The 20,139-nt window shown below is 49.3% G+C and overlaps 1 protein-coding gene across 1 annotated transcript in view; it reads right to left on the bottom strand.

Moving 5' to 3' along the window:
- Positions 1–15,906, bottom strand: part of AKAP1 (A-kinase anchoring protein 1) — a 42,896-nt gene extending 26,990 nt beyond the window's left edge. The window contains exon 1 of the mRNA XM_073316193.2: positions 15,730–15,906. The gene's annotated coding sequence lies outside the window, so the exon portion shown is untranslated. The remainder of the gene's footprint in view (positions 1–15,729) is intronic.
- Positions 15,907–20,139: the final 4,233 nt, after the last annotated feature.

Below are 20,139 nucleotides of genomic sequence, written 5' to 3' on the forward strand. Positions count from 1 at the left end.
AACATCTCCACTATGTCGAGCCGCTGTGGTAAGTGCTTCCTTCAATTACATAAGAGATTCTTTTGTAGAACTAGCTGCATGCATTGTACCTGCCTGATTTAAGCTACAAACCTCATGGACGGGGGGAGAAAGAGAGAAATCACAGTGGCTCCCGGGTTGCCCAGCACAGCTTGATTAGCAGGACTTACTCTGCTGAAGATAAGATGTTCCAGCTAACCAGCCAACATCACATCTTTTCAAGCTGTAGATTCACATTCTGCAGGCTCAAATAACTTTTTTTTTTTTAAATCATTAAAAAAATAAGTTTCAGGCTTTTAGTTTTTCCATGCACTTTTTTAAGTGGAAAGGATAAAGACTCCATACTCTTCAGAAGAGAAAGTTCAAGCTTCCACTGTACAGCACAATAGTGCATGGTCATCAGTCCGTGAAATTCATTTGCTGTGTGCTTAAGTTATGTATTATAATTAAATGTAGAACCACCACACAAGCTGCCTCTGGGGTGCACCACAAGCCTAAATTAAAGCGCTGTTACATATTCTTGCATAAGTACGTCCCCAGTGAGCCTTCCTGATTAAACCGACTGCCCTATTAGCCCATTCCCTATGAAGTGGGCCCAACTGCACAAGCACAAAACAGTGCCCTGCAATTCTGCACTGCTTTGTGACAGCAGCAACAGCTGCAGGGAAAACATCCTGAGCACAAGGCCTCGTAAATCAGACTCCTAAAAATACAAGTGTTGTGGTAGAGCACATTGATATTTTCATCATTTCAGTGACTCGGGAGCTTAACTGCTCTGTGATTTTTCATTCACAGTGGGACTACTGCTTTAGCAAATGTTCCCTGCGAAGACGTGCAGTTTCATTGGCATGCCGTTAGTTTCAGTGAGAGCCGTCTGCTGGCACTCCGGTTAAACCAGAGTAACGAGGGACCCAAGTTTTCCTCGTCTAGAGAATTCTATACAAGACACTGGCTCCACACAAAATAGAAACAGGCATTTAAACACCGAGTTGGCCAGGTGACAGTAACACCAACAGATGTCACCTTAAATAGACAGTGAAGGAAGGATTTGGTGCCCTGAGTCTTGTTTGCCAGCTGTGATGCACAAGCAATCCACTTTTAACTCCTCAGCAGAAGAGTGGGTTTGCTGGACCATGGGGGCTGGGCATGGCATTTGTAAACAAACATCGTTCTATCTTAAAGAATAAGTCGAGGACCACAAACTCATTCCACTTGCTTATGTCAGGGTCTCAGACATGATTAATGTTTTAAGTTGCGCTGCTCCCTAGCCAGAACAAACAGTCCTTCGTATACACATCCTTATATGGCTTGAAATGTTAACAGTACAAGGTTTACGGGCAGGCCAGAGAATTCAGTCTTAAGGTTTGAGAAGGAGAAACCCAGCAGAAGTTTACTCCAGCTGATTTTCAAAGCTTCCTTTAACCAGCCTCCTTCAAACTTTACAAATCGTTTGTTTTTAAATGGGTCACCCAAGAGACTCAATAGCTGCAGAGTTCGGAATAAGGTTCTGGAGAACTGCTACTGTGTTCATTCTCTGCCTCGCAACACTTAGTACTCAGAGCTCTTTCCATCACAGCATTTTATGGACATTAATGTTCCATAACGCGGGGGCAAGGAAACTGAGGCACAGACAGATTAAGCAACTGGCCTCGGTCACAAAGCAAGTTAGTCACAGGGCTGGAAACAGAACCCAGATCTCCTGAATGAATCCCATGCTTCATTGGCAAGGTGACACGCCTCCCTATAAAATGAACAATTATATTCTTGCCTAGTGCTGCAGTGTCGGAGATGCAGAATACACCACTGAAGAAATAGTATTGTCCGGGTGAAGGAGTGCTAGAGAGGACTGGCACAGTTACACTAAACTGGCTCACATGGGCTCTTGAAATTTTCCACACTAAAAATAGCCAATAGCACATGCTCTGCCTTATAAGCCACACAGGAACAGCAGATGACAAAATCTGATGGAGGGGCCTTCAGTCCTCACAGTTGCTAAGAGTAAATTAAGACAAGATTGACTAATACAAAGAAGTAGCCATCAGAAAAACTTCAGCCCAGCCCCACTTCAGTGTCAGGGAGTTATAGTTCCCCTAGAAGATCAAAGCATGACATGGAGCTAGGCATTTGTACCAACCCTTTCTCTGGGTACCCAGGATAGAGGTATGGCTTACAGCAGGGGTAATCAATAGGCGGATCCCAGGCCAAATCCAGGCCGCCAGATGCTTCTGAATGGACCGTGAAGTCTTTTTATTTACTTATTATCATTACTGTTATTATTTGTGTATTATTTTTTCCAGAGTATGGACCTTGACCAAAAATAAATTACTCCTGGCTTACAGGGACCATCTGTACATTCAAATTCTCACAGGAAGTACTGCCTAACCTCTGCTTTCAGAGGCACATAACCACAGCATTGCTAAGGTGGGCTAAACACTGAGGGGCAAGCAATCCCATGCAGGCAAGCAGCACAAGAAACTGGCCAGAGGACAATCAAGGGAAGGACGAGGTGCTAACACAGGCATCTGTAGCATCCCCGGATTCAGGTTGCAACATCACCTTGAATTATGCCTTCCCTCTGAACCCCAAACTACAGAATCAGTTGCAGAATGCCCACCCCTTCAGGACTCGTCTCCCGATCCTGCCTGCCCCTGTTGTTCTAGTACATCCTCCTACATACAGTTAAAGCGAAAAGACATCCCAAGTTGTGAGCTCATAAAACACGAGTTGACAATCTAACAAAATTCAAGGGGAGGAAAGGCCTGGGCAGATAAGACCTCAGACTAGGGGATTTAAAAAAGAAAATAAATTGCACTCAGATGAACCTCTCAATTTTACCTGAATGTAAAAGAGTTAGAATCAGAATTCAAATCTCTGTGGAGCACCAAAGATTGCTGCTTCACATACACTTTAATCCCCAAATCTTGGTACTAGCGGAACAGGGCCGCAAGAGACATTCCCTCACCATTCCTTTGCCAAAACCTTGTTAACATGAAGTGTGTGGCAAAGCCAACAACAGTGTTCAGATTGTGAAGAATAATCGACACATCACAGCACCTTCCATCCAACAATCAGCGTGCTCTGTGAAGAAGAAACCTCCAAACCCTTGAAGTAGGTAAGAATTATCAAACCTATTTTTCAGAGGAAGAAACCGAGGCACAGAGAAGTGAAGGGACTTGGCCTAGTGTAACACATTAAACCAGCATCTCGGAGCTGGAATTGGACCCTAAAGGTACCAACGCAGTCCTGTGTTTAGCAATAAAGCTGGCCACCTAGAAGCCCTTCTTATCTCACTCGATGCCGCATGCGCCAGGGGCTGATCATATTACATCCCGCGCCCTTCATCTGCATTTAAATCTGCTACACTGGTATATATGGCTGTATTAAAATGCAATTTCACAGTCGTAGTCATGTTTCCGGAGGATCTCTCCCCATTTGGGAGTTCAACCTGGTCGACACGTAAGTTAGATCAACATCGGTAGGTGCTCAGGAATGTGAAAAATTCACACCACTGAGAGCCGCAGTTACGCCAACCTAACCCGCAGCGTAGACACAGGTACGTTGATGGGAGAATGCTGCTGTCGCCACACAGAGAGGTGGATTAACTGCAGTGATGGGAAAACCCCTTCCATCACTGTAGGCAGTGTCTACACTACAGCGGCATGGCTGCCAGACAGTAGCAGTGCTGCTGTAGCACCCATAGTGTAGACATGGCCCCAGCTGTCAGAGCATCAGCACTTCTGAATTAGGACTGTGCGCACCACAGTCCCCCCCCCCCCCCCCGTGCCGCAGGGACGTGGTGCCGGCCGCTTCTGAGAGTGGCATGGGGCCCGCAGCACCATGGGGGACAGTCCTGCAGGCCGGATCCAAAGCCCTGAGGGGCTGGATCCGGCCCGTAGTTTGCCCACCCCGGTTTAAAGTGAAGTGTCAGCATAGCCCAAATGCTGCAAGTGTCTTTACCAGCCACAAAGCTTACACATATGCAAATAGCACCCATGAACATTAACCCTTTCACCACTTACTTGCTACAAAAGCATGCCCTGCTCGTGTGTGGATGCAACCACATCAGTGAGTGGACTCTTCCACCTATGCAATAACTTCATAATTCACACACTCATTAACATTAACCCCATCATAGCACCAGGCTCCCTCCTGCTCTACCGATTGTATTACCTTCCTACCCCTTTATCAAGGTCCCTATTTCACCCGATCTCATCAGATTGCTTCATTATTTACAACTCCCTCATTCGCTCAACTCTGCTGGTGATTCAGAGCCACTCTGGTCCTGACATGAAAGGGCAATATAGATAATTCCTCAGTGCTTTAGCCAGAGCTATTGTGGCAGGTGTTTTTAGGATCACGAGCTCCTTTAACAGGAGTAAAAAGAAAAGGAGTACTTGTGGCACCTTAGACACTAACCAATTTATTTGAGCATGAGCTTTCGTTGATGAAGTGAGCTGTAGCTCACGAAAGCTCATGCTCAAATAAATTGGTTAGTCTCTAAGGTGCCACAAGTCCTCCTTTTCTTTTTGCAAAGACAGACTAACACGGCTGTTACTCTGAAACCTGTCATTTAACAGGAGTGAATCTGAAAGACACACATCCCTCCATGACTCCCAACATGTGCGGCCATTAATTTGCCAGCTACTTTGTTTAGAACCTATGTGGAACACACCTAAAACAAAAGTGCTGCAGTGGGTTAGCCGGAATTTTCTCCAGTTTCCAGGTGATGAAGCCCAGGTCTACACTACACACTTGTTTGATATAACGACGTCGCTCAGGGGTGTGAAAAATCCACACCCCTAGACGATGGTTATACTGATCTTAAACCCCGCGTAGACAGCGCTATGTCTGCAGGAGAACTTCTCCCGTTAATATAGCTACCGCCTCTCAGAGGTGGAGTAACTAAGCCAATGGGTCCGTCAGCTGAGAGCGTCTTCATCAAAGCACTACAGCCGGGAAGATGCTGCATTTGTAGGGTAGACTTGCCCTAAGCAAGCTGAGCCCAGACATACGCAAACCATTTTATCTTTGGAGTTCTGCATTCTCTGTAACTTCATTAGGGGGAAAACCTCGAAGAAACTGCTTGATTCCAGAGTACTCCAGTTTTAGGCAGGTGCCTTAACTGGGGAATGAAAGTCCCCCCTCAGACTGGAGGGGGCTAGCCCAGCACTGCACCCTCCAACAGCCTTACTTAGCCTGTGAGTTGGTGCCACCCCTCTGCACAGATTCTTGACCAGCGAATCCAAGTCCAAAGGGCTTCCTCCCTAGCCACTCTTCTATACCGGCTTAGCTTTGGAACAAAGCCATTGCAGAGGCTCCAGACATGGCTGTTCCACCTGTGTCCCTACTCAAGACTACTGCGGGCCTTCTGCTGCCTGAAGGGCCTCGGGCTTCTTTATGAGGATGAACACCAGACTACATCACAGCAGTGACAGCTAGCTACAGTTTGGTAAGAGATCCCTGTTTGGGACTGGATGCCATGACCACCGCAATCAATGACCAACGAAGAGAGACATTAGATCACTCGGGTTAGCAAGATGTCCCATATTTGGGGGCACAGGCCTAAACTGTTAAAGCCAAGTGGACACTGCAGAGGATTTGAGCAAAGCTAGCTCCTGATGCTGGGCTGGGGTGAGGGCAATGAGAAAGACTAAGATTGTCGGAGTGACATTAAATACACATTTCCGTACCTTACAAGTTTAAAAAAACCACCACCAAATCACAGCAAGACAGAATTTCCTGGCGAGTTTGTTTTGTAACCGCAGTCTCCAGCCCACAGCCTGTAACAGATAAGGCTGTAATTATGGGCTTGTCTTCACATACAGTGCTTCTCCGGTAGGCATAGTTAATCCATCTCCCCAAGAGGCAGTACTTGTGTCCTGTCAACATAGCGCGGTCTACACAGATTTTCCACACTCCAGAGCCACATAGTTATACCGATATAAGTCTCTAGCATAGACCTGGCCTACAGATCACAATTTAACTCCATGTTAAAGTGCTTTGCAAGAGATTAAGGCAACGGCATTGTGCTTGGCACCTAGCAGCTTACACTGCAATACTGGTAAAGCAATGGTTTTAACCTAACAACTCTTTAAGACAAACTATTTCTAAAACCCACCACTCACGCCGTTTCTTTTGGTGCTTCCATTCAGCCTGGAGAAGAGTAGTCAGTTTCCAGTACTGATGCACTTAGAATCATAGAATATCAGGGTTGGAAGGGACCCCAGAAGGTCATCTAGTCCAACCCCCTGCTTGAAGCAGGACCAATTCCCAGTTAAATCATCCCAGCCAGGGCTTTGTCAAGTCTGACCTTAAAAACCTCTAAGGAAGGAGATTCTACCACCTCCCTAGGTAACGCATTCCAGTGTTTCACCACCCTCTTAGTGAAAAAGTTTTTCCTAATATCCAATCTAAACCTCCCCCACTGCAACTTGAGACCATTACTTCTCGTTCTGTCATCTGCTACCATTGAGAACAGTCTAGAGCCATCCTCTTTGGAACCCCCTTTCAGGTAGTTGAAAGCAGCTATCAAATCCCCCCTCATTCTTCTCTTCTGCAGGCTAAACAATCCCAGCTCCCTCAGCCTCTCCTCCTAAGTCATGTGTTCTAGACCCCTAATCATTTTTGTTGCCCTTCGCTGGACTCTCTCCAATTTATCCACATCCTTCTTGTAGTGTGGGGCCCAAAACTGGACACAGTACTCCAGATGAGGCCTCACCAATGTCGAATAGAGGGGAACGATCACGTCCCTCCATCTGCTCGCTATGCCCCTACTTATACATCCCAAAATGCCATTGGCCTTCTTGGCAACAAGGGCACACTGCTGACTCATATGCAGCTTCTTGTCCACTGTCACCCCTAGGTCCTTTTCCGCAGAACTGCTGCCTAGCCATTCGGTCCCTAGTCTGTAGCGGTGCATTGGATTCTTCCATCCTAAGTGCAGGACCCTGCACTTATCCTTATTGAACCTCATCAGATTTCTTTTGGCCCAATCCTCCAATTTGTCTAGGTCCTTCTGTATCCTGTCCCTGCCCTCCAGAGTATCTACCACTCCTCCCAGTTTAGTATCATCCGCAAATTTGCTGAGAGTGCAATCCACACCATCCTCCAGATCACTTATGAAGATATTGAACAAAACCGGCCCCAGGACCGACCCTTGGGGCACTCCACTTGATACCGGCTGCCAACTAGACATGGAGCCATTGATCACTACCCGTTGAGCCTGACAATCTAGCCAGCTTTCTACCCACCTTATAGTGCATATAAGGTATATAGTGCAGTATACTTGGCTTGCTCCTTGCCCCACCTAAGCTCTGCCATTGACTTTGATGGATGCTGGTTCAGGCAGGCACTCAAGGTACTACAATGTTTAGTTTACAAACAGGAGAATGGTTTAAACAAATAACTTCTCAAGGAAGTCAAACACGTGTCTATTGTATCAGCTTCCACAAACAGAATGTGGGTCTGCATGGGTACACACACACACTACACCCAACTTCGGAGACTATTCTGTCTCTGCAGTGCACTTTGCCCCTACTGTGCAAATAAAGCCTGAAGAATAAAAGCAAAATAGGAAGAGGAAAGCATACTGCACAACATTCAGGGAGCACAACACCAGCACAAGATGCTCCCTCACCCCGCACTCAAATGCTGGGAAGGGATGCCGTAGGAGGCCTTGATCACAAGTGGCAGCCTTGCTAGGCAAACAGGTATCTGCAAAGAGCAACATCAACATCAAGAGCTACTTCGCATACACACTGCACAGCAATAAGTCCTTGACAAACAGCTATTTGAAAAAACCCTCAACTAAGCCCCTTCAGAAGGGAAAAGGCTCAAAGCGGCACTTTGCTCTCTGAAAGCTGCACTGCAGGAAAGTGGGAAGAGGACATCAACGATGTCAAGTGCTTGTGGAAACGCAAGCGTGCTGTATTCGTGCAGCCTATAAAGAGGAAGCAAATGTCACAGTATCTAACAAAGAGACTGAACAATGGAGAGGATGACAACTTGTAGAGGAAACAGGTTCCTTGCAAGAAGTAACACTCCACGCTTCAGAGATCTAATCAGCAAGGGATGGGCTCTGCTGTTATTACTTGTATTATGGTAGCACTACAGGCCTCACCCCTCATTGGGGTCCTGCTGTACTAGGTGCTGTACAGACACATAGTAAGACACTGCCTACCCTGAGATGCTTGCAATCTACATGAGTAAGATGAAGGCAAGGAGAAAAAGTATTATCACACCCATTTTACAGACAGGGAAGTTGAGGCATGAAGCAATTATACAATTGCCTACAGTCACACTGGAAGTCTGTGGAAGCGCCAGATCTCTTGAATCCCAGGCCATCCTTTCACCCTGCAGAGTGCTAGACACCCTCACCTCCTGTGAAAGATTACTAGTTACGTTCCAACAAAAAACCAACATCTCAGTGGACAAAGTTATAGGAAGGGTTGAAAGCCCCAGTGAAGTCCATAGCACAACTCCCATTTACTTCAATGGGGTCCAGAATTCCAAAGCAAGTATATCACATTTAAAAATGTTGTCCCTTTAAGAGAAGGTTTCACAGATACAGTACTGATGGGAATACATTTTCAACTCTTTTTAAGAGGTTCCAGGGACATGCCAAGTTGCTAATTCACAAACAGCACCTATGGAACACGAGAGACACGCATAAGCAACCCATGTTGATCAGAAGACTACTGCTATTTAGCAATTGGAAATCACATTCATTTCTACTGGATGTTACGTTTCTCAGCTGTACAGCCAGGAAGGGCAGCTCAGCACTGGTGGTAGCAGAGGTTAAAGGTAGTCTCATGTCCCACCTGTTCAGATCTGTTCTTTGAGGAATGGTTTGGATCAGTCACCAAAAGGCAAATTCAAACCTTGCTAATGGGGACGCATGGCCCCCTAAAGGAATATCCATCTTCTATGCACAGCAGGAAATTTTGCTGTGGCAGTGAAAAATTAAACAGAACCTACATAATGGAACGTAATAAGGCCTAGGGTTTTGGTTTGTTTTTTTTAAATCATTGTCAAAACACACATATGAAAAATAGCATAAGTTTTTAGAAGCAACTAGTGATTTGGGGCATCTCAATTTCCAGGCTCCCAGCACGAGACAAGTTAAAAGGGCCTCATTCGTGGCAAGTGCTGAGTACCCACACTGAAAATCTGGATCCTGTCTCAAGATGGGCACCTCAAATCACTAGTCACTTCTGAAATTTTAATTGGCTGTATTACTGAGAAGTGTCATAGAATGATTACAGGTAGACCAGCAGTTATTAATAGAAGGTCTAGAAGGTAGTGCTTCAAGTCTAATTATTTCATTACTAGTGGCGATTGTTAAGAGTCCTTCAGGGTACACACTACAAACCTGTTTATCTGTGAGTTTTAGAGATGTCAAAAATACCTTGATAAGTAAATTGTCTCAAGTAAATAGGATGAAATTCAATAAATACAAATGCAAATTACTCCACTTAGGAAGGAACACTCAGCTGCACACATCCAAAATGGGAAATGATTGCCTAGGAAGGAGTACTGCAGAAAGAGGTCTGGGGCTCATAGTGGACCACAAGCTAAATGTGAGTCAACAGTGTAACACTCTTGGAAAAAAAAAAAGAACGTCATTCTGGGATGTATTAGCAGAAGTGTTGTAAGCAAGACACAAGAAGTAATTTTTCCGCTTTACTCCACGCCGATTAGGTCTCAACTGGAGTACTGTGTCCAGTTCTGGGCTCCACATTTCAGGAAAGATGTGGACAAACTGGAGAAAGTCCAGAGAAGAGCAACAAAAAATATTAAAGGTCTAGAAAACATGACCTATGAGGGAAGACTGAAAAAAACTGGGTTTTAGTCTGGAGAAGAGAAGACTGAGAAGAGACATAACGGTTTTCAAGTACATGAAAGGTTGCTACAAGGAGGAGGGAGAAAAATTGTTCTCCTTAACATCCGAGGATAGGACAAGAAGCAATGGGCTTACATTGCAGCAAGGGAGATTTAAGTTGGACATTAGTAGAAACTTCTTAACTGTCAGGGTGGTTAAGCACTGGAACAAATTGCCTAGGTAGGCTGCAGAATCTCCATCACTCGAGATGTTTAAGAACAGGTTAGACAAACATCTGTCAGGCATGGTCTAGAAGATGAGTGGTTCTCAACCTACTTATCATTGTGGGCCGCAATGTCTTGCTAAACCCCGTGACAAACCTCTGTGTCCAGCAACCCCTGCCCAGAGGCCCCTCCAAAGAGCGGGGCCAGGAGCAGAGCCCCAAGCACGGGACCAGGATCCTGCCACGCACAGGGCTGGGCAGCCAGGACCCAGACATTTTTTTTTTTTTTAAAAGCACACATCTGGGCCGCATCTGTGTGCTAATTGGGCCACATGTGGCCCGCGGGTTGAGAAGCACTGGTCTAGATCATCCTGCCTTGAGTGCAGGGGGCTGGACTAAAAGACCTCTCGAGGTCCCGTCCAGTCCTATGATTCCATAAGAAGAAACCATTACAGAGTTGAAATCTTTGTGATGCACCAAATACCTACAGAATCAAAATGTTAAAGGGAAAAAGGGTGTCCAGAAAGGCTTGGGACTGACTCTTATATCTTTGCTCAGAACCCAGCACAATGGAGCTCTGGGTTTTCATTGGGACAATAGCTATATTGTAGTAGAGCCAACAGGCCAAGGTCTTATTGTGCCAGATGCTGTACAAACACAGTAAATAGTCCCAGCCCCCAGAAGCTTATCCAATCAAACTGGCCACCTGGAGCCAACACCAGAAACAGAACGGACATGGAGTCCGAGATCTCCTTCAACTCATCAAAGCCAAAGGAGAGGCATAGCATTGGCAATAGTGACTTGTTGGGAGGAAGCCTGCCCTCATGCTGCCTGTGCTAAGATTACAGATTTCAGTCTCCAGGGCTGCCGTCTTGATCCATTCATGAGCTTCAGAACCACGTGAGAATTTTTAAAAGCATGACAAAGAAACGCATCGATAGTGCTCAATAACACAACACAGAAAACGAAAACTGCTCTTCACCTATCTAGAGACTGAGAGGGTTGGTGCCGGGATAGGAAGTGATATCTTGAAATCTGTAGACTGGAGTAGATGATAGTGAGGAGATGCAGCAATTTCCTGCAATATCTTTGGGAGATCTTGCTGTGATACGGTTAGGTATCATTGTGGGCCAGAGCCTGTATGGATTTCCCTGGGGGAGGGTGACCAGAGCCCTCCAGGAACTAAGAACAGAGCGGGGTGATTAGGCAAATTCACTCAGGTTGTAACACCTCCAGAGAAGCACCATCCACTGGAAAGGCTCACATACGCTAGGGTCAAACTAGATTCTCCAGAGACAGGACTTTTGGATAAATAGCCTAAATTTAATCTGCTTCAGGGCCTCTCTTCTGATCCAGCTAACAAGCAGAACCTTCTGCAGGGTGCCCCCCCCAATCCGTAGGGAAGGGGTGGAAGGACCAATGCCTGCCAGAGGTTGGAACTGGGGTGACAAGGATCATAGTAACCTAGTCGCAGAACCATGGACAGAACTAAGTGCTGGTCTACACTTAAAAGTTAGGTCAACACAGCAACGGTGCTCAGGGGTGTGAAAAATTCACAGTCCTGAGTGCTGTAGCTATGCCAACCTCACCCCAGATGATGCAGACCAATGGTTCTCAAACTGTGGGTCAGGACCCCAAAGTGGGTTGCGACCCTGTTTTAATGGGGTCACCAGGGCTGACAAACTGCTGGGGCCCAGGGCCAGAACCAATGTCTGAGCCCCACAGCCCAGGGCCAAAACCCAAGGCCTGCCATTCCAGGTCAAAGCCAAGGCCCAAGGGCTTCAGCCACCTGGGGCAGAAGCCCTTGGGCTTCAGTTCTGGCCCTACCAGGCTTTGGAATACCACCCCCCCACCATCCCCGAGGCAGCAGGGCTTGGGTAGGCTCAGGCTTCAGTCCCCCTTCCTAGGATCGTGTAGTAATTTTTGTTGTCAGAAGGGGGTCGCGGTGCAATGAAGTTTGAGAACCCCTGAAGCAGACGCAGCTAGGTCGATTCCATAGCTGCTCGGAGAGGTGGATTACCTGCAGCGATGGAAAACCCCTTTCCTTTGCAATAGGAAACATACATTACGGGCACTACAGAGACATAGCTGCAGCATCCATCATGTAGACATGTCCTTGGAACTCCCAGCTCTTAATCCCTTTAATTGCCCAAACACATTCTCGACTGAGGAAAAGGCAGACTGTCCTTCTGGAGCAACCCTGCCATGCCCCAGCAGGTCATATGCTTTCTTTCCCATTTCACTCCGCAAGCTTGCATGGCTGTAACTCTGTAGATCATTCACAGACACAAAACAAACAGGAGAAATGTGAAGTTAGCATCTTTGCTACCACCTTCCTCAGCAACAAGTCCTTTCCTTTCCCCGAGACAAAGTTCACAGCATTCTGATAACACCTAGCAGGTGTCAGAATGGCAGCATAAAGTCAGCCGAGTCCAAGAAACATTGAAAGTCAAAGCATGTAAGTTACTTTCATTTGGCTGTCCTTGACTCTTCCTTAACAATATGGCCTATGGTGCAGCACACCTATCCTTTGCTATTTCATATCACTATGGATTGGTTGGTGTGAAGATTTCCTGTGGAGGGAAGGGTGGGAAGAGATTCCCCAATTACACATCCTACAGATACCGTGTCTTCTCTACTGAGAAGGGCAGCGGCTTCCTACACTTTGCAAAACTGCCATGAACGTTTACCATTCCAGGCACAAGTCTACTTGTTCAAAGCTCATGACGACACTGGAAAAAACTCCAGTTCATATTTTTACTTGTGAGTTGAAAGAAACATGGCAAGCAGGCTAATAAAATACTGCTGGACTGTGCTACAATATAATTCCTCTCTTTCTCACTGCATCCTCTAGCTACATATTGGCCTTATAAGCAGGTAAAGGTTGTACCAGTGTGAGAAGAGTTAGGTAATTATAGTTTGTTTACCCTCTGGTAGTGCCTAGAGGGCCCCATTATGCTGGGTGCTATACAAACAAATGAGACAGGCTAGTCTGCACTAGTAAATCCACACTTAACACTTCTGTCAACCCTCACTTTCATTTTCAAGTTGTTGCAACAGGGCTCCCAACCGACATGAAATCACATCCAGCCCTGACTCTCACAGGACTCTTGGTCTGTACAACAATGTGTTTCTGAGAGTCTACAGCTAGTATTTCCTCAACAAAACATGAAGAGCTAGGACTTCAGTGGAGTTAACTACTGTCTTTAACTGGCTTAACACGCACACACTGAAAAATTAAAGATTCCCTCTGTATATTATAGAAATAGATCTACACAGTGGCAGGAAACTCTGAATCCAGCATCTAAGACAGCTATGGCATGTTGCAGCTCAACTGATTCTCATCTACCTACCCACCAGTTTTACAGATCAGAGACTAATGTAGTTTACACCATAGCATTCCAGATGCCTTTTAACAAATTGTTGTAGTTCTGCAATGATTTAAAACAAAACCCCACACTATTATTTACTCACATATGAATCAGTTCTCAAGGAGACCAGAGGGTAAATCCTGACTAATGAATCCAATGGGAATTTTACCACTGACTTCAATGGGGTCAGGATTTCACCCCCGATTTCTTTTGGCCATGCTCAGTTTAAAGGAGGTTGTTTTTTGGCTTTCAGTGGGAAGTATCTCCATGTGCTCTGGCCTAGTGCACGTCTCATTTCATTTGTGCACACTGCAAGTCTGAGCAGGGAAGACTTGCTTCTTTTTCTTAAAAAGAAAAGGAGTACTTGTGGCACCTTAGAGACTAACCAATTTATTTGAGCATAAGCTTTTGTGAGCTACGTAGCTCACGAAAGCTTATGCTCAAATAAATTGGTTAGTCTCTAAGGTGCCACAAGTACTCCTTTTCTTTTTGCGAATACAGACTAACACAGCTGTTACTCTGAAACCTTCTTTTTCTTAAAGGAGCAAACCCAAAAGCCATTGGTCAATAGCCATCGATGAAGCCACGCTAAGCAAGACCTCACTGGGATTGCACACTGATTCCTTCGCCTAACCAACAAGCCAGACAGCGTGGGTTAGAAAGCTGTGTCACATCTACAAGAGCAGCAGGTACACGCCTGCCCAGTCACTCATCTTCCTTAAATAAGGCTGCATCAGGAGACCCAGAAGCACTCCTTTTCAGGTTGAAACAAGTACAGGGAGCTGATCTGGCACCAAAGGAGCCTGAGCCAAGTGCACAGACTTGGCAAGGAGAAGACAAGTGACGTTCCTAAAGTTACCATTTAACACCAGCCCCTGCTCAGGAGCAGGTGAAGGGTGACCTACAACAGTTGTTCAGAACAAGGGAACAAACTACTAAGCCCTCTGCTAGCTAGGCCTGCTGGGGCGCTCAGGTTGCTTGCAGTGCGCTACCTGTTCCAGACTGGGTATACGTGACCTTTGAAAGAGTAAACCTATAGGAGGGTGAGTGACCTTGGGAAAAAGGAGTTCAGGCCATTTCTCTGCAAATCCCAACAGGTGAGGGGTCAAGAAAGCATCTTGATGCCCTCTAGCTCCCAGAGATCAAGGCAGGGACTGTAAGGGGAGGCTCTCTCATCTTAACCTTTTAAAGAGGCATTGCCAGCCCCTTTCATGGTCACAGGTATGCGATCCCACATAGAAGGCGCATAAATAGCAAGGTTCAGGGGGGTCACTATACACACAGCCTGTTAGGGGGTGGGGGTTTCAAACCTGACACCAACCTCACCCTCTTAGAGTGAAATAAAGACAGTTAATAATACACCCTCGGTATAACAATGCCAGACTCACTGACAACCCAGCTGCCTGGGTGGGAAACTTGCACCATGCAATTAACTCTCAGCACCAGTACACCATGCAATCATGCTACCTCCTGCCCCATTTACAGTGGAAAAGCCAAACCTGCTGCAAATAGTCCAGAAAAGGAAAAGCCAAGCAACCCCCACACGGACAGAGGGGAATGGGAACAACCAGGCATCACCCATTCCCCTCCCTTTCAGTATGTATGTAAGGGAGATTGGGAACAGGGGTGCCATGGGGAAAAAGAGCTATTTAATGCCCCTTATAGGCACCATGCTGGCCAGTAAGGGCTGATCAGCTAGGGGAAAAGCTGCCAAAACCAACAGGGGACACATTAGCAACAAGCCAGAGACCCTGGAGTTCTAGGGGGCTGCACTCCCAAGAATGGGGAGACATTCAGCAGAATGGGACGGTATATCAGGGGGAGAGATCCCAAGTGGGCAGTGGGGAAGGGGTAACCCTGGGCGGGGTGGAGGGGACTGACTGGGGGGGCTGACTGGCAGCACACGGGGCAGTGGGGAAGGGGTGACCCCGGGGTGGGGGGACTGACTGGCAGCACACGGGGAAGGGGTGACCCCGGGGTGGGGGGACTGACTGGCAGCACACGGGGAAGGGGTGACCCCGGGGTGGGGGGACTGACTGGCAGCACACGGGGAAGGGGTGACCCAAGTCGGGGGGGGGAGGGGCTGACTGGCCGCACACGGGGCAGCGGGGAAGGGGTGACCGCGGGGGAGGGGGGCGCTCCCTCTGGAGAGCTGACAGCTGCCCTCCCACGCCGGCGCCTGCCCAACACCGCTCGGCCGCTGAGCCCCCGCAGCTCCCAGCCCGGCCCACTCCCACTCCCACCCCACCATCGCCCGGAGAACGCGGCGGCGCGGCCCGGCCCGGCCCGATACTCACGATCCGTCCGGTGCTCGCCTCCCCCGGTGCAGAGCCCTCGTGCGCACCGTGCCCAGCCCCCCCCGGCCGCTCCCCGCGAGCCGCGCTGTCCCCACGTGCTGCCCGACCGGGCCCCTTGCGAACACTGAGACATTCAACCGATACACGACGGCCCGCACGCCCCGCCCCCTGCGCGAGACAGCCACAGCTCGCGAGACCTGCCCGCCGGCGAGCGCCTCTCCTGCCCCGACGCCACGGGCCGGGGAGGCAGCTGCGCATGCGCCTTTCGAACCCACCTCGCCCGCCCCAAGGGTACAGCGGAGAGGGAAGAGAGAGAGCACGTGGAGGAAGCCTAAGATCCTGCCCCCCCCCGCCCCGGCCCCCTCTTCCCCCCCCAGCCCCGGATCCTTCCCACTCCGCCCCCCCCGGCCCCGATCCTGCCCCATCGCCCCCCCCCCAGCCCCGGATCCTGCCCCTCCGCCCCGGCCCCCTCTTCCCCCCCCAGCCCCGGATCCTTCCCACTCCGCCCCCCCCAGCCCCGGATCCTGCCCCTCCGCCTTCCCCCGGCCCCGATCCTGCCCCATCGTCCCCCCCCCCCAGCCCCGGATCCTTCCCACTCCACCCCCCCACCCCCCAGCCCCGGATCCTGCCCCCCCCCGCCCCGGCCCCCTCTTCCCCCCCCAGCCCCGGATCCTTCCCACTCCGCCCCCCCCGGCCCCGATCCTGCCCCATCGTCCCCCCCTCCGCCCCGGATCCTGCCCCTCCGCCCCGGCCCCCTCCAGCCCCGCATCCTTCCCACTCCGCCCCCCCCGGCCCCGATCCTACCCCATCGTCCCCCCCTCAGCCCCGGATCCTTCCCACTCCGACCCCCCCAGCCCCAGATCCTTCCCACTCCGCCCCCCCCAGCCCCGATCCTGCCCCATCGTCCCCCCCTCCGCCCCGGATCCTGCCCCTCCGCCCCGGCCCCCTCTTCCCCCCTCCAGCCCCGCATCCTTCCCACTCCGCCCCCCCCAGCTCCGGATCCTGCCCCCTCTTCCACCCCAGCCCCGGATCCTGCCCCTCCGCCCCGGCCCCCTCTTCCCCCCCCAGCCCCGGATCCTGCCCACTCCGCCCCCCCCAGCCCCGGATCCTGCCCCTCCACCTTCCCCCGGCCCCGATCCTGCCCCATTGCCCCCCCCCAGCCCCGGATCCTTCCCACTCCGCCCCCCCCAGCCCCGATCCTGCCCCATCGTCCCCCCCTCAGCCCCGGATCCTGCCCCTCCGCCCCGGCCCCCTCTTCCCCCCTCCAGCCCCGCATCCTTCCCACTCCGCCCCCCCCAGCTCCGGATCCTGCCCACTCCGCCCCCCCCAGCCCCGGATCCTGCCCCTCCACCTTCCCCCGGCCCCGATCCTGCCCCATCGTTCCCCCCCCAGCCCCGGATCCTTCCCACTCCGCCCCCCCCAGCCCCGATCCTGCCCCATCCTCCCCCCCCTCAGCCCTGGATCCTGCCCCCTCTTCCACCCCAGCTCCAGATCCTGCCCGTCCACCTGCCCCAGCCCCTGATTCTGTCCGTCAGCTCCCTCCGCCCCTCCACCGCCCTTGCTCCTGCCCCCCCCTCGCCTCTCCCCAGCCCTGATCCCCCCTGCCCCCCACTCCAGGGGTGATGGAATAATTTGTACAGTGGGGGTGCTGAGAGCCATTGAACCAAACTGTAAATCCCAGATACGCTGGAAACCAAGCCAGGGATGCAACAGCACCCTGAGTTCCATTATCTATGACCCACCCATGGCACCCAATCCTGGCCCTGTACACTGGCCCACCCCCACCCTAAACTCCCAATCCTGGCCCTGTGCACACGCACACACACACACTCTGCGTTGCTCACCCCGGGCCCCTGGGCTGAGCTCCTGAGTCTGCCTCACATATAGGCCCATTGGAGACCCAACCCGTCGCACAGCTCATGCTACCAAGGGCAAGGCTACCTTCTATTTTTAGTGCATTAGCTGGATGACAACACCACTGTGTATCCTTGAGCTGGGAATTACACCCCCAGCTTGAAGTCTAGACACACACAGAGTGTGCGGTCTGACACTGCGGAGTTGGAGAGGTTACTGTCATTACTCACTTCACCCTATTGCATTTGACACCCTGGATAACAAGGATATTCAGGGGATATTCAAAGAAAGAAGCTCCCATCTCCTCTCCCTGGCTGGGGGGGAATGCTCCCCTGCATGTCCTCTTTTTGGCTGGTGCAGGGGCTGTTTCAATCTGCTTTCAACAACTGGGCATATGCTGCTTGTTTTAGATCTTTATGCCAGAGGCACCTCGTAATACTAGAAATTTCTGTGCAACCCCCCATGTCGCCTTCTTTAACAGCTTCTGGTATCTGAATCACTTCCTTGGAGGAGCTAAAAATGGCTCTGTTATTGTGTTTCCCTTCATGTTAATTTGTTTGTTTTTCTGTAGTCTATATTCTAACTAAATACCCTAATTCTACACAGACTGCACAACTCAATCACCTACAGCAGTCAAACAATGACTGTGCTCTTCAAACAAGCCATCACTGTCAACTCGAGGCTGTTCTACAAAACTTTCAACAAGCACTGTAAAAGTAAAAAACTTGAACAGTCAAATATGTTAGCCAACAACTACAGCCACTGAAGCTGGGCAAGTCACTTCCCCTGTCTGTACTTCAATTTCCTTAATTGTAAAAGAGGGATAGAGATCCCACTCTGAGATCTATGGATGAAAAGTGCTACATATGAATTATTATTATTGTTGTCACATGCGTTTATTTGGTAAATCTGACATTAGTAAGTTTCCATTGGTTCATATCAGTAACAAATATAAAAGAAAAAGAGTACTTGTGGCACCATAGAGACTAACAAATTTATTTGAGCATAAGCTTTTGTGAGCTACAGCTCACTTCATCGGCTGCATGCAGTGGAAAATACAGTGGGGAGATTTATATACACAGAGAACATGAAACAATGGGTGTTACCATACACACTATAACCAGAGTGATCACTTAAGGTGAGCTATTACCAGCGGGGGGGGGGGGGAGGGAGAAGGAGTGAGGAAACCTTTTGTAGTGATAATCAAGGTGGGCCATTTCCAGCAGCTGACAAGAACATGTGAGGAACACTGGGGGGTGGGGTGGGGGGGGAATAAACATGGGGAAATAGTTTTACTTTGTGTAATGACACATCCACTCCCAGTCTTTATTAAAGCCTCATTTAATGGTGTCCAGTTTGCAAATTAATTCCAATTCAGCAGTCTCTCGTTGGAGTCTGTTTCTGAAGTTTTTTTTGTTGAAGAATTGCCACTTTTAGGTCTGTAATCGAGTGACCAGAAAGATTGAAGTGTTCTCTAACTGGTTTTTGAACGTTATATTTCTTGACGTCTGATTTGTGTCCATTTATTCTTTTATGTAGAGACTGTCCGGTTTGGCCAATGTACATGGCAGAGGGGCATTGCTGGCACATATCACAATGGTAGATGTGCACGTGAACGAGCCTCTGATAGCGTGGCTGATATGATTAGGCCCTATGATGGTGTCCCCTGAATAGATATGTGGACACAGTTGGCAACGGGCTTTGTTGCAAGGATAGGTTCCTGGGTTAGTGTTTTTGTTGTATCGTGTGGTTGTGGTGAGTATTTGCTTCAGGTTGGGAGGCTGTCTGTAAGCAGGGCCTGGCCTGTCTCCCAAGATCTGTGAGAGTGATGGGTTGTCCTTCAGGATAGGCTGTAGATCCTTGATGATGCGCTGGAGAGGTTTTAGTTGGGGGCTGAAGGTGATGGCTCGTGGTGTTCTGTTATTTTCTTTGTTGGGCCTGTCCTGTAGTAGGTGACTTCTGGGTACTCTTCTGGCTCTGTCAATCTGTTTCTTCACTTCAGCAGGTGGGTATTGTAGTTGTAAGAATGCTTGATAGAGATCTTGTAGGTTTTTGTCTCTGTCTGAGGGGTTGGAGCAAATGCGGTTGTATCGTAGAGCTTGGCTGTAGACAATGGATCATATGATGTGGTCTGGATGAAAGCTGGAGGCATGTAGGTAGGAATAGCCGTCAGTAGGTTTCCGGTATAGGATGGTGTTTATGTGACCATCGCTTATTAGCACTGTAGTATCCAGGAAGTGGATCTCTTGTGTGGACTGGTCCAGGCTGAGGTTGATGGTGGGATGGAAATTGTTGAAATCATGGTGGAATTCCTCAAGAGCTTCTTTTCCATGGGTCCAGATGATGATGTCATCAATGTAGCACAAGTAGAGTAGGGGCATTAGGGGACGAGAGCTGAGGAAGCGTTGTTCTAAGTTGGCCATAAAAATGTTGGCATACTATGGGGCCATGCAGGTACCCATAGCAGTGCCACTGATTTGAAGGTATACATTGTCCCCAAATGTGAAATAGTTATGGGTGAGGACAAAGTCACAAAGTTCAGCCACCAGGTTTGCC

Source organism: Lepidochelys kempii, chromosome 17 (assembly GCF_965140285.1).
Source record: "Lepidochelys kempii isolate rLepKem1 chromosome 17, rLepKem1.hap1, whole genome shotgun sequence".
Lineage (NCBI taxonomy): Eukaryota > Metazoa > Chordata > Testudines > Cheloniidae > Lepidochelys > Lepidochelys kempii.